Below are 14,198 nucleotides of genomic sequence, written 5' to 3'. Positions count from 1 at the left end.
ATGGAACTCAAATTATAAGACTCACCGGTATTTTGTTGTCTGTTCAGTTCATCGTCCGACTCTGCCTCCGGCGTAATCAGTTACCTCGTGGGTGGTGGCGTTTCTTTGTTCTCTCTACAGTTTAGGCACTTTCATTCTTCTCGTCTGGCATTGGATTTGCGTTGCCAGGTTGTTTCTGAAAGTCCGGAACATGTAAAGTGAAGATTCCTATGACATTTCCTGCAGGTTATATAACATCTGTCGGACGGTAATTCCTTCTGACACTTGTTTCACTTCATGACTCACCTTTCTTCCTTTGGACAGTCGCAAAGATGGCGACGTCCTTTGTTCTATACTCGTTAGCAACCACGGTGTACGCTTCAATTTTTAGCACACTCAGATTTTGGATTCCACTTGGCATTTCGATGAATTATATGTCACTGGCTTCAGTGTGACAAGTATAGTTACTTTATGACACTTTTAAATTAATTAAAACCACATTAAAACTATAAAAGTGGGACCAGCGATACAACCATGCAACCATTCGTATGCCTACACAGCGCCCTCTCCTATAATAATAATAATAATAATAATAAAAATAATAATAAACTTGTTCCCTCTGCTAGAGACTGATTAACTTGGGAACTGGTTGAAAAATAGCCTACAAAATGTTCATCTAGCTATTAGCTATCGTCGAACCTATCATAGTGTTTCTCAATAGTCAAATATGTAAGCCTTATGCCTTGTGCTACTGTTCCTGGTTTGGTAATGCTAGAGGAATGACATATATAGGTTCGATGCTCATCGCTGACTGGATGAATATATTGTAGGCTACTTTTCAACTAGTTTCCAAGTTAGTCAATCTCTAGCAAGGTGAAAAATTTTTTTTACCGAGAAAACTGGTTTTATCCCTACATTTTCAGCATTTCAGAAAAATCAAAGACAGAACTCACAGCATTAGAAACAACAGAATGAGTGTATGGATCACGAAATAGAGGCCGTTTTATGCTGTACTCTCTTTCCCCTGATCTCTCTAAAACTGGTTAGAGCTAAATGAGCTCCACCTATTCCCTTTGGAAATAAAAATGCATCACTATTTATTTTTATTAGGTATGGAGCTAGAGCTTTGTTTGTCTAATATAGAGATGTGTACTGATATAATGGAGTGGGCTACCACTCTTACTTTAAAATAGTTCGTGTATGGATAACAAAATCGTATACTGCATATAAATGAGCTAAATTACGCTTGAGTCAGTGTTTAGGTTTAACGTAAAGTGCTGTAATTAGAGAATAAATTATTCTAAAGTTTCTTTTTGTTGGCTAGATTTCCAGTTCCTCAATGCACAAATTGTGATTGTCATCACGAGACTAGTGAATTGGAAATGAGCATTAAAGTCTGCCCACTTTAGCGCTTAACTCTAGCAGATGTTTCCCTAACTGAAATTTCATTCTAAATTGAATAACTATATCATTATTGCTTGATGTAGCTAATAACTCTCGCCTTTATTTTCATTTTTCGCAACTGTAAATGTACATTTTGAATACATTTCCATTATGCAGTGAAATTTCTTTGTTAGTTAACACAACTTGTTAATGCGATGGCATTTATACAAGTTACATGTTCTGTGAGTCTCCGGACCTCAGTCGGTATTGATGTTGCTTATTGATTATTTCATTATTCAGACGTTTAGTCATTTCTTGCTTGCTTTCTCTGCTGAATTTTAAGAAATCTTCATAAGCCTTTAACTCTTTTTTTTCTCTTGTTTTTGCATACGGAATCATGAATTTCTTCGATAGGAATCTGCTTAGAATTATTTCTTTGTACGGTATTTCGTTTACATCAAATGTTTCCTTTTATTCAATAATTTTCAAGACGTTGCTTGACTGTTTTCATATTCTGTGTGATCGCTGCAGAATTTATAATTCATAACCGTGAGGGTACTATACTAAAATGTCAGTTTTCAATATTTTGCCAGTATTTGTCTAAGGTGAAAATTGTTAGAAATATATTATTTTTAATATAATAATAATGAAACTTAGATTATAATAAATATTCAATAATTAATATTCAATTAAACAAAATATTATTTTAAATTCTGAAGAATATTTAGTACACCTTTAAAATTTATATATCATAATAATATATAAAAGATGAAAAATTGATTATATGTGGAGAAGCCTTTAACTCTTTTTTTCCTCTTGTTTTTGCATACGGAATCATGAATTTCTTCGATAGGAATCTGCTTAGAATTATTTCTTTGTACGGTATTTCGTTTACATCAAATGTTTCCTTTTATTCAATAATTTTCAAGACGTTGCTTGACTGTTTTCATATTCTGTGTGATCGCTGCAGAATTTATAATTCATAACCGTGAGGGTACTATACTAAATATGTGGAGGAAGGTGGTATAGGATTCATTCAATCCAAATCCCTTGTAGGGTAATGGATGGCAATGCTGTAGCCAATGAAGTTCTCACTGAGGCTCGGCTGTTGCTGTTACCCTCCTGCCATGATCAGAGCTTTAATAGCTCAATAACACCTTATCCCTACACTGTCCTCTACAGATAACGGGGAAGATGAAAAGCATTCTTGCTTCGCCCCTTTAAGCCAGTCCTTATAAGGACTATAAGGACTATATGTGGAGGAAGAGTTCGATTGCTTAATTACGCAGAATGGCGTAATTAAGTAGGCGCATATCTTTAAATATCAAGGTAAGACTTTGTTTAGATGCAATTTAATTGCTATCGCTTTCTTTAGCCTATGCTTGATATTGCTGGCAGTCCTTTGCGGCTACGGGATATTCTACAAAAATTTCTGCTGGCAGGTCTTTAGACCTGCGGGATTTTTTATTATCAAGGTAAGACTTTGTTTAGATGCAATTTAATTGCTATCGCTTTCTGTAGCCTATGCTTGATATTGCTGGCAGTCCTTTGCGGCTACGGGATATTCTACAAAAATTTCTGCTGGCAGGTCTTTAGACCTGCGGGATTTTTTATTAACGCTCATACGCAGTTAAAATGATATGAGCGTACCTGACCTAGACGTATTCGCTGATTTGCTCGATAAAGAGCCGGCTCTTGTACTTATTGATAAACTCCAAAAGAAGTTCAAGCTGACAACATGGCCTACTAGCATGATTGACCCCGACATCATTATCGAGTCACTCGATAAAAGGCTAGCACTCACTTTTATTAAAAAGCTTCTCAAAAAGTTTGAACGGGATTGGCCCAGCTACTTAAATTTATATTCTTCACCTGAAGCTGACGTTGAGGAAAATGAAGACTCTCCTAAAATGGAGGAAAAACTTAATCTAGTTGTCTTTACCTCTAATTCTTCTGATCAAGGAGAAATCCACGCTCGTAAGAAGAGATAAACTCTCGCTGCTGAGCCAACAAATGATGTTGGTATGGACGAGGATGTTCCCATTTCCGATCCCTCTGCTTCCCCCAATGAAAAGGTGCCACCGATTATTCTAAGGGAAAAGCAGAGATGGACAACACTCAGAACCATCATGACTAATTTACAAATAAGTTATACATCTGCTAAAAATGTAGACGAAGGTATAAGAATTCAGCCCACCACGGTGGGTGATTATAGAAATCTTACAAAGGAATTGGACGCAAGAGGAACTCAATATCACACATTTTCAGTTTCCTCCGAAAAATATCTGAAAGTAGTCCTACGAGGAGTCTCCAAGGATATTGACACGGATGAAATAGTTACTGACCTTAACTTGCAGGAACTACCTCCCATAAAGGTCACTAGAATGTTTAGATCAAATAAGACACCTATGCCTTTGGTCTTAGTTGAGATTCACATTTACAAAGACATCTATAATTTAAAATCAATCTGTGGACTCAAAATCACCCCTTAACCATTGAGAAAGAAAGCATCTTCTGGGCAGTGCCACAGATGCCAAAAATTTGGCCATGCCCAGAAGCTATGCAAAGCTCAGTTCAGATGCCTAAAATGTGGCGAGAATCACCCCACAAACACCTTCGCCAAGCCAAAATCCACCCAGGCTAAGTGCGCTAATTGTGGGGGTCCTCACCCTGCTAATTATAGAGGGTGTATACATCACTCCAAAAACAGATTGAATGATCCAAATAATCAATCTACCTGGTCATCTAGTGCGAGAGTTCCTGAAGCTCAGGCTCCTCAGTTCTCCAAGAATGAGATCATGACAACAGGTGCTCGCCCATCATTAACTGAGCCCCTTAAGAAAATGAATCTTCAACATCAAGCGAGAACATATGGTGATGTGGCTTGCTCCAAACAGATAGTACAAACCCAGAACCTGAATAATCCACATTCAAATCTATCAGCTGTTATACCTCTTCTCTTGCAAAGATGCTGCAGGATTTCAGCAACTCAAATCCATCCTTAAGTGTCACAAAAAGATTCTTACAGCAAACCCAATCCATATTATCAGCACTCTCTGATGTATAGGAAAAAAATCGCACCAAACTCTCTTAGGATTATCGGTTGGAATGCCAACAGTATAAAAAATAAACTATTAGAAATCTAGGAATTTAATAATAGATACAACCCAGATATATTACTAATCAATGAAACGCACCTGAGGCCTGCTGACTCCCTGAAAATCAGAGGGTATCAGATTTACAGAAACGACAGATTTGGTTATAGAGGTGGAGGTACAGCCACCCTTATCAAAAACTATATCAATCATCATTCAATAACCAACCCGACAACCACCAACCTCGAAATCACAGGAATTAATGTCCTCACAGACTCAATTGGAAATCTTAAAATTTTTTCTGCGTACAACCTTCCATTAAAGACATTATTGACCTACCTCAGATCTTGGCGTAAACGGACCGGTCGTCATTGCTGAAAATCTCAATGCAAAACATCCTGCTTGGAACAGTAAATCTACCAATAAAAATGGTCGCATCCTTTCTAGCTACACAGGATCAAACTATGCTGTTGTGGCTGGACCTACCAAACCAACTCATCTCGGTACGTCTGGCACTGTTGACATCCTGGATATAGCCATCATGCAAGACATTAAACTACAGTACAGACTTATATCACTAAACGAGCTGTCTTCGGATCACAACTCACAACCCAATTCTACTGCAATTGGGAGAACAAGAATGCCTGTCTCTTCCCTCTCATTCAGGCATATCGTGGGAGAGATTGTCTAAAGCACTTAGGGATCAAATTGGACCCGTCCCTCACATATGCACACCAGAAGAATAATGGTTGCAACCTTCCAGAAACCTGTTTCCAAGCCTGATCGTTTGCCTGAGGACATTTTGGACCTGATCAGAGAGAAGAACAGAGCTAGGAAGAGATTTCATAACTCGCACGCCACAGGACAAGATAGTGCTTGACAGATTGAATGGAGCAGTAAGAGATGCACTTAAAACACATAGAAACCAAGTTTGGGATAAAAAATTAGCCTCTATCTCACCTATTGATCACTCTATCTGGGGACTACTGAGAAACATTAAAAATAAAAACAGATCCCCCCCTATAATCTCAAACCAGGGCCTAGTCCACACAGATGCAGATAAGGCAGAAGCCATACTAAAAATCTTGAGGATCAGTGCAAACCTTCTTATAACAACTTAGATTTCAATCATCTGTACAAAATCCACAGACAGGTGAGGCATGCACTAAACCTCCCAGATACCAGTGCTGACCATATTGCACCCGCATCACCTGTTGAATTATATGATATTATTAAAAAAACTTAAGAACAATAAAGCTCCTGGACCAGACAGCATCTCAAAGAGGGTGATCAGCTGCTGCCTCGAATAGCTATAGTGCACCTGACCAGTATAATAAATGCAATCTTAAGACTTCACTATTTTCCTTCCACCTGGAAACTGGCCGATGTGATTCCTATACGTAAGCCAGGCAAAAACCCACACCTACCGCAAAATTATCGTCCAATCAGTCTTATCTCTAATCTGGGTAAGGTTGCAGAGAAGGTCATCCTCTCACGACTCCAAACCTCAGTAAATGACCTAAACATCCTCCCTAAAGAACAGTTTGGTTTTCGACAACAACATAGTACTACCCAGCAAATCCACAGAATTGTTGAATATAGCTACAACTGGCGCCAGTGCACAGGAGCTTTTTTTTCCTAGACCTATCCAAACAAAATCTGGCATTTTGGACTCCTACACAAACTTATCTCAGCCGGTACCTCACTAAAAATGGTTCAGGTAATCCATTCATATCTTCAGAATAGATCAGTGCAAGTTAAAATCAACGGTTCTGCATCCCAGCGCCATATCTTTGCTGGAGTGCCGCAGGGATTTCTACTGGCTGTATTGCTGTTTTCTGTATACATGTCAGACATCCATTTTGGTCCTGTATGCGGACGATACGGCAATACTAACCAGATCTCTCAGACCCCACTTCATTACCAGAAAGCTTCAAGAAAACCTTCTAAAGCTGGAGGGCTGGTTCTCCAAGTGGAGATTGGAAGTCAATCCCCAGAAAAGCTCAGCCGTTCTTTTCTCAAAAAGGCCAATGTCTCCTGCAGGAGATGTGTTACTATTCAATACTAAAATTCCCTGGCAGACAGAAACAAATTACCTGGGTGTGATTCTCGACAAAAAGCTATCTTTCAACTAACACATCAAGTCTGCGTGCGCAAAGGCGTCTAAAGCCATAGCTCAGATCTATCCGCTAATTAATAGAAATTGCAAACTCAGCAACAGAATCAAATTGCAACTATACCAGATGACGATTCGTCCTATAATCACCTATGCCTCTCCAGCCTGGAGCCACACCTCTAATGCTAACATTATCAAAATACAGCGAGTGCAGAACAAGTGCTTGAGAATGATTCTGAACGCCCCGTGGTATGTTAGAAACAATCAACTCCATAGAGACACAAATATTCCCTATATTTTCTCTTTTCTACAATCCTTAGCATCCAAGGTTTTGCTAAAGAGGTCCACACATCCCAAAGATTTGGTTCAACAAGCTGCAGCATACGATCCAACGGACATATTCAAATACAGAAGACCAATAGCTATATTGGCCTCCTTTAGTGATGCATAATCTCCATGCCCATTCAGGGCGAGCAAACTGCTCGTAAATTTTACCCTCACTGTAACCACGACAGATAGCGGGGAATATGAAAAGCATTTTGCTTCACCCTTAAAGACATAAATGTCAATTGTCAATACATGTGTAGATTATATTAATTCATTCATTATAACTCATTAAATATGAAAGTCATCTTTATGCGTCTTCTTTTCCCAACAATCTACACCCCACAAGCGCGTACTTGCACGTTCTTCTAGTATGTGGGATCGATCTACGAGTAATTCTGCATATCGCGCCTATATATTTAGGTGTTACAACACATTTAAAAAAACTTAATGAATTTTAAAAATTTAATTAAGGTCAGACTTCGAAATCTATAAAATATTTCAATGGGTAATTTGTTTGCAATAATATGATATTTCACATCATTTCAAAGGTTAGCACTGTTTATCCAAGAAATTTAACTAATTTTGTAAATAATAATAATGAACATTATTATAATAAAAATTCATTATATATTATTTAAATAAAGAAATATTTTAAGTTAAGGGGATGATAAATCCCTCATTACTTTATTTTAAAGCCGGACACGAAACGCGTATCCGAAATAAAGTAAGGAGGGAATTATCACCCCTTAACTTAATTTACGCCGCCAGAAAAATAGCCTCTTGGCTCTTTAACGTAAAGAAATATTTTTTTAAATTCTAAGGAATATTGAGTACACCTTTAAAATTTATATATCATAACTTTACACATAATATGATACATTTCAAAATAATTAGTTGAATCAACTGTGAGATGGGTGATTAATACCCTTGGAGGGTAATGGATGGCAATGCTGTAGCCAATAGCCAATGAAGTTCTAACTGAGGCTTGGTTATTGCTGTTACCCTCCTGCCATGATCAGAGCTGTAATAGCTCCTTATCACTACACTGTCCTCTACAGATAACGGGGAAGATGAAAAGCATTCTTGCTTCGTCCCTTTAAGCCAGTCCTTATAAGGAAAATAATTAATTAACCAGAAGAGTCCTTTTTAGGACTTCCAGGGTAACGAATGGCAATGCTGTAGCCAATGAAGTTTTAACTGAGGCTCGGCTATTGCCTTTACCCAGCCATGACTAGAGCTTTTAGCTCAATAACACCCCATCCACCCAGATTTTCTTCATTCAGATGACGGGATAAAGAGTCAATGACTCAGTCCATCTCCCAGTTCTTTTAAGAACTTTAAGAAAAATAATTAATTATGACAGAAAGTATTAGTATTTTCACATTTATATGATGCCATTATACCAGAAATTTTAATTTTATTTTAATTATAAGCGAATCGAAAGTTTGCATAAATAAAAGAATAAATTTTGATCAGATTGAAATTTTATAAAATAATAAATTTTGACCATGTGGAAATTTTATTAAAATAGAAATACATATAAGTATCAAGCATGCGTTTTTGTTGAAGTTGGCAGAAAATGAAGTTCATGTTCTTTCTCAGCACAGTAGCAACTCTATATTTATAGGTATTTTTTTTTTAGTAAAAGTTTTTCGAAGTTTACTTTGTTGCTTTATATTTCAGTTGAATAAAAAAAAAAAAGACAAGTCTGTCTCTACCTTGTATATTAGATTTCTAGACACAAGTTTAGTTGTTATGGTAACGCATATTGTTCAGGAGGAAACTGGAGAACGTGTGTCGCTAAAAATACAACTTTGGATAAAAAAAAATAAAAAAAAGTAAAAAAACTGGAATGAATTAGACGAAACTTTTAATGCACTCCAGTGATGTTTGGCATCCGCTCAAAAAAGATCTTGACATAAGCGTTAGTCTTCATCTTTGAATTGAGGACTCTGTTAACATAATCTTTAAGGGTTACTATGCCGAGAGCTATTGTTAAATCATTTAAGAATTACTGAACAGTTGATTTAAATGTTCATGCCATAACTATTATTACTGTCCATAAATTCTTTAATAATTCTTAGAAGAGACTGAATGTTTCCAGCTTAGCAAGTGTTACTTTATTTTATTAAAGATACTCCAACAGTGTACACATTAGGGAGGAAGTACAAGAAATTTCTTCTTATTCTCTTAAAAAAAATCTACACATCTTTCTATTTTTCCATTAGAGCATTCTAACGATTTTTAATGCGTATCGGTAAATAATAGTAAAAAATAATAATAATAAAATTAATAAATAAATAAATAATAATAATAATAATAATTTTAATAATTATTATTATTTATATATTACATTGCTCACTATTTACAATGAAGATGATCATGAAAGAAGCAATTAACTATACATGGAGCAACTATTACTAAGAATTCAGAAGGAGATGCGATGACTTTGTCGAAATCACTGTAGAAAAATAAAGGTGACATAGGAGAGGGAGTCCAAAGTATATTGCAGAAGTTTAGAAGTTGGGCGGGATGCAGTTGAGAAACTGGGAATGATGAAAACAATAAATTAGTTATAAGAGCAACTTAGTCAGAAATTAGGAAATCGTACGGGGAAAAGAATGTGAAGAAAGTAGAAATACGGATCCAAAGATATACAGATCAGTAAGGAAAATATGGTGATTCAAGCTGAGAACGCATATTAGGGGAAGTAAAAGTAAATTGTCGAAACAAAAGAAAAAACTGTGAACAGATATAAAGATGAAGTACGTGAGAGAGAGAGAGAGAACTGATGTGAGGAACTTAGGATCTTTCTCAGACTTAGCCAGTCTTTGGACGTGGATTGCAGGGTTTTTCTCCTCAGTTTATCTGCGGTTTTTCATCCTGCAAGCAGGCAAACCGGCCTTGAAAACTCAATAGACATAGGATACACCGAAGAGGCATAGGACTAACCACCTTATCCTTGTGTAACGTTGCGAGTAAATGAATAAAAAATCCTCGACACCACAAGATAAAAGAGGGAAAAAAGGAAGAGGTATGTGAGAGAATTTCATTATTGACAGATTAGTTTGAAAACAATAATCCATGGAAAATCCCAGTTGGCTTTAGGTTTGTAAATATTAACAATATATTACAGTATTCAGTGTTGTTTATTAACATCAGCAATTTTTGAGAGTCATTGTCTCTTATTTGAGAAGTGAAGACCTTTTTAATGACTATTTTTAAATTACTTGATATTTCGATTTTCTGAGTAGGAAACATGAATGGATTTCAAGTGGATATAGTACGGGTTTTGAGTTTAATTTAAACAACAGATTTCTGCGAATTTCTATGAAATTAATGCTGGATTGTTTTTTTATTTTATTTAGTTAATATTTAGGAGGTCTTTGTATGTTGTAATAGTTGGTTGTTCTAAAAAAAATAAATAAAATAGATAAAAAAAATGTCGGATCCTAACAAGTCTCATCTCTTAGAAATCTGATCTGGTTTCATATTATTTATCGAATATATAAGTGAAAAAAATATTTATCACTGCTAAGTCATTTCATCTACAGAAACTTTTATTCTCCAATTACCAAGAAAAATATCTGGGAAATCAAATTAATCTTCGCTGCACTTCACTTAGCATATTTGCATACAACAGAATTCGATGTTATTTGGTGAAACTGCTGGAAAGTTATCAGGTTGCATAGATAAATCTTTTTTCTTGCAAGAGAAATCATTTTTAAGGCGTGGAACAAATCCTGGTTGCATGACAAGATAAAAAAAAATTTGAATCAACTGCTGAATGATTCATGTTTATGGACAAGAAGGAAGAACAACCGGGAGGGGGGGGGGGGAAGACATATCGGAATAGCAAAAAAATGAACAAAATGGCATCACTCTCAATGCAAAACAGATTCGCGTTTGTTTTTAACGCGTCAGACTATATCACGTGATAATGGCAACAGTCGGTAGATACAGAGAGTTCTTTGCTAAGAAAGAAATTCTGAGGAGAATACGTTCAAGGAATTTCAATATTGATTTTACTGCTAGAGGTCGTGAGGAGTAGAAGCTTACCCGGGCAAATTATTGGATGTGTCATCCGAAAAAGTTGCCTGTGGACAGATGTCGCCCTGCTTGTAATAACTGTTTACTTTTACTTTTTATGGCTGCGTAGAAAATAATAAATACTAAAGAAGCCACTCTCATTCTCAACATATCTCGCCGCCGGAATATCATAAGATGCCCTTGGGAAATTACAACCGAAGATATATCGCGATCTTATTTAATCTGTGCGTATGCATCTGTCTCTTTGCTTTTGGAGTTTCTCTCAACGTTGCCTTCATTTTTATTCTATTTACTCAAATTCCCTTATAGGTAAATCCACCAAGATCTTAAGCTTTTATATAATGCAAGAAGTTCTAGAAAATATTTTTATTATTCAATTCGAATTTCTTGGTTCAGTTAATAACTAAGTGCAGTTCACATCTGTATGGATTTATCTGTAATTTAAACAAATACATTTAAATTTAAATAATGCATAATATAATTCGATAGAGTTCCTGCCGTTGCCACTCTACATAGATTTACGTAACCTAAATAGTTGAAAATTGATAATCATTGTTTATTTACACTGAATGTTGGATTATTAAGAACATTCCATAATTGGATGGCATTTCGAAGATACAGAGAGTTATTTGTTAAGAAAGAAATTCTACGAAAAATACGTTCAAGGAATTTCAATTTTGATTTCATTGCTAGAAGTCATGAGGAGCAGAATATACCTATTCTCTCTATATAAAAAGATAAGTCGAAATTGGAAACGTTTTTATATCACGTTTTTTTGTCTCTTCATTATTTTGAAAAGTCCAACAATGTGTTTGCCTTCATGAGACAAACACATGGTTGTCACATTGTTGTCTCAAAACAATGAAGGAGAACAGACTTACCAGCCCGGAATTAGAGGGGGGTGCCGTAGGCGCCAAGGGGGGGGGGCAGAACTCCCTTAATATATATATATACACTACAAAATATGAAACATTCCATTGTCCACAATATCCAGATACCTCTCTGAGTTCGATGTTTGGGCACCGGAAACATAGGTCGTAGGCCAGTCCAGAAAAAAACAGGACCTTACCATCACACTGCCACCTGCTAATTTTATAGTCGGGGTTACACAATCGGATAAGAGACGTTGCACGGTCATCTGCCACACCCGTCCATCTGCTAGTAGAGCGCGTGCCGTGATTTGTTGCGGATGCTTCCACCTCTCACTGTACACGCTCTTTGTACATCGATTCATGTTGGTTCGGATGACGTAGAGTTTGCATATTACAGTCCTACCATGGAAACCCGTGTTGTGAGTCTCGGTTTGAATGTTGTATTGCATATTCGTGTTCCAGTCGATGCATGGAAGTCCGCATTCAACGTGTCGGCCAATGAATGGCTATTTTTTGCATATTTTCCTTCGTAGAACCCTGCGTTCGGTGATTCGTCCGCTGCGGGTAGCATTTGACAGTTGGCTCCCTGCCCTTCCATCTCAGTTTGGTATCACTGATTGTTTTAACCTGGGGTGGCCCAATTTGTCAACAATTTACTGAATAGATACGCCTGCAACATGGCATCCTATTAAACCGCTTTTTTCAAACTCCGCAAGTTCCGTTCTCACAGCCATTTCACCCGGACACAGATGCACTGAACTGGGAGCATCATATTCCACCAATTTATACCGCCTACAAACACGTGACTTGTTACATGACACAATGCATATATTATATATATAATTTACATATATAATATATATAATATATGGAGTGTAATATACCTCGCCTCCTCGTGGTGCACTCGGAGTAACGCTAATTGAGCTAGAGCGATTTGATAGCCAGTCTACCACTTAGTTCTCCTGGCTAAGGCATGCAGTCAAACACTACTGATTTTTCTAATTTTATTGATGACGCTGACAAAAAAACTGGGATTTAGCCTTAAGATGTGTCAACTGAATATCGAGGGAATTAACAGAGCGAAATGTGACTATCTCTGCAAAATACTACAAGAAAATAACATTCACGTTGTGCTTCTTCAAGAAACGCATGCTGAAAACGAAGACAACCTTAATAGAAGAGGAAAAATAACTGGTTACACTCTTATTGGTGTTACATACCACCGGAATTATGGCATTGCAACATATATCAAGGATGATATAGAAAATGCTTCTGCCCTGACAACGAGATGTGATAACGATGCCCATCTTGTGAGTGTGAAAATTCACAACATAACAACAGTCAATATCTATAAACCTTCTTTAACATCATGGTCTATAGATGTGATACCTACTTATCAACATCCAACAGTATGGATTGGTGATTTTAATAGCCATCATGAGGAATGGAAGTACCGTGATAACAACGACTGCAGGACTACCCTCGTTCAATGGGCAGAAATAAATAATATACACCTTGTATTTGATGCCAAGGATAGAAACACCTTCATATCATCAGCATGGTAAACAGAGTGTAATCCGGACTTATGTTTTGTTTCAATAAACACAGAAGGGCAACCATTACCAGCAAGACGATATGTACTTTCTAACTTCTCACTCAGTCAACATCGACCGGTGTCACTGGAAATTGGTATGACACTACCTACAGCAAGATCCTTTCCACGACCTCGTTGGAATTTTATAAAGCAAAGTGGAGAAATTTTGAGAATGAATTGGAAAATGTGTTCGTTGGATACCTACTAGATTTGCGGAGTTCAAGAGATTTGTAGGAGTAATCATATCAACTGCGAAAAAATATATCCCTAGAGGTTACAGAAACGATTATGTCCCCGGATGGAAGGAAGAGAGTGATCATCTCTACAGACAGTTCCTGAAAAGTGAAGATCCTGAAATATCAGATGAATTATTACATAGCCTGAACTCATCTCCAAAAACCCAAATGGACTGATACGGTTGAAAAACTTGACTTCAAATGATCAAGGAGAAAAGCTTGGCATCTTCTCCAATAATCTACCTAATAGAAAAAGCATAATCATCTTCCCTGAGAAAATAGCTAATCAAATCGTCAATATCTCAAGGGACCGTGAACATACCAAGAAAGTTAAGAAAGAACTTAGAGCTTTAAAAACAAATGCCCATGCCTTCTCACAATATGCCTCAATCTTCACTATAGATGAAGTAAAAGCCGTCATAAAAGATATGAAAGCAGGTAAGGCCCCAGGCTTCGACGGTGTCCATCCTGAATTTCTGATTAATAGCGGGCCAAATACTATAAAATGGCTCTGTGAATTCTTTTCTGATATATTATTGACTGGTC

The sequence above is a fragment of the Typopeltis vanoorti genome, chromosome 1, assembly GCF_054136105.1.
Source record: "Typopeltis vanoorti isolate ZY-2024b chromosome 1, IOZ_Tvanoo_1.0, whole genome shotgun sequence".
NCBI lineage: Eukaryota > Metazoa > Arthropoda > Arachnida > Uropygi > Thelyphonidae > Typopeltis > Typopeltis vanoorti.
This window is presented reverse-complemented; position numbering follows the sequence as displayed.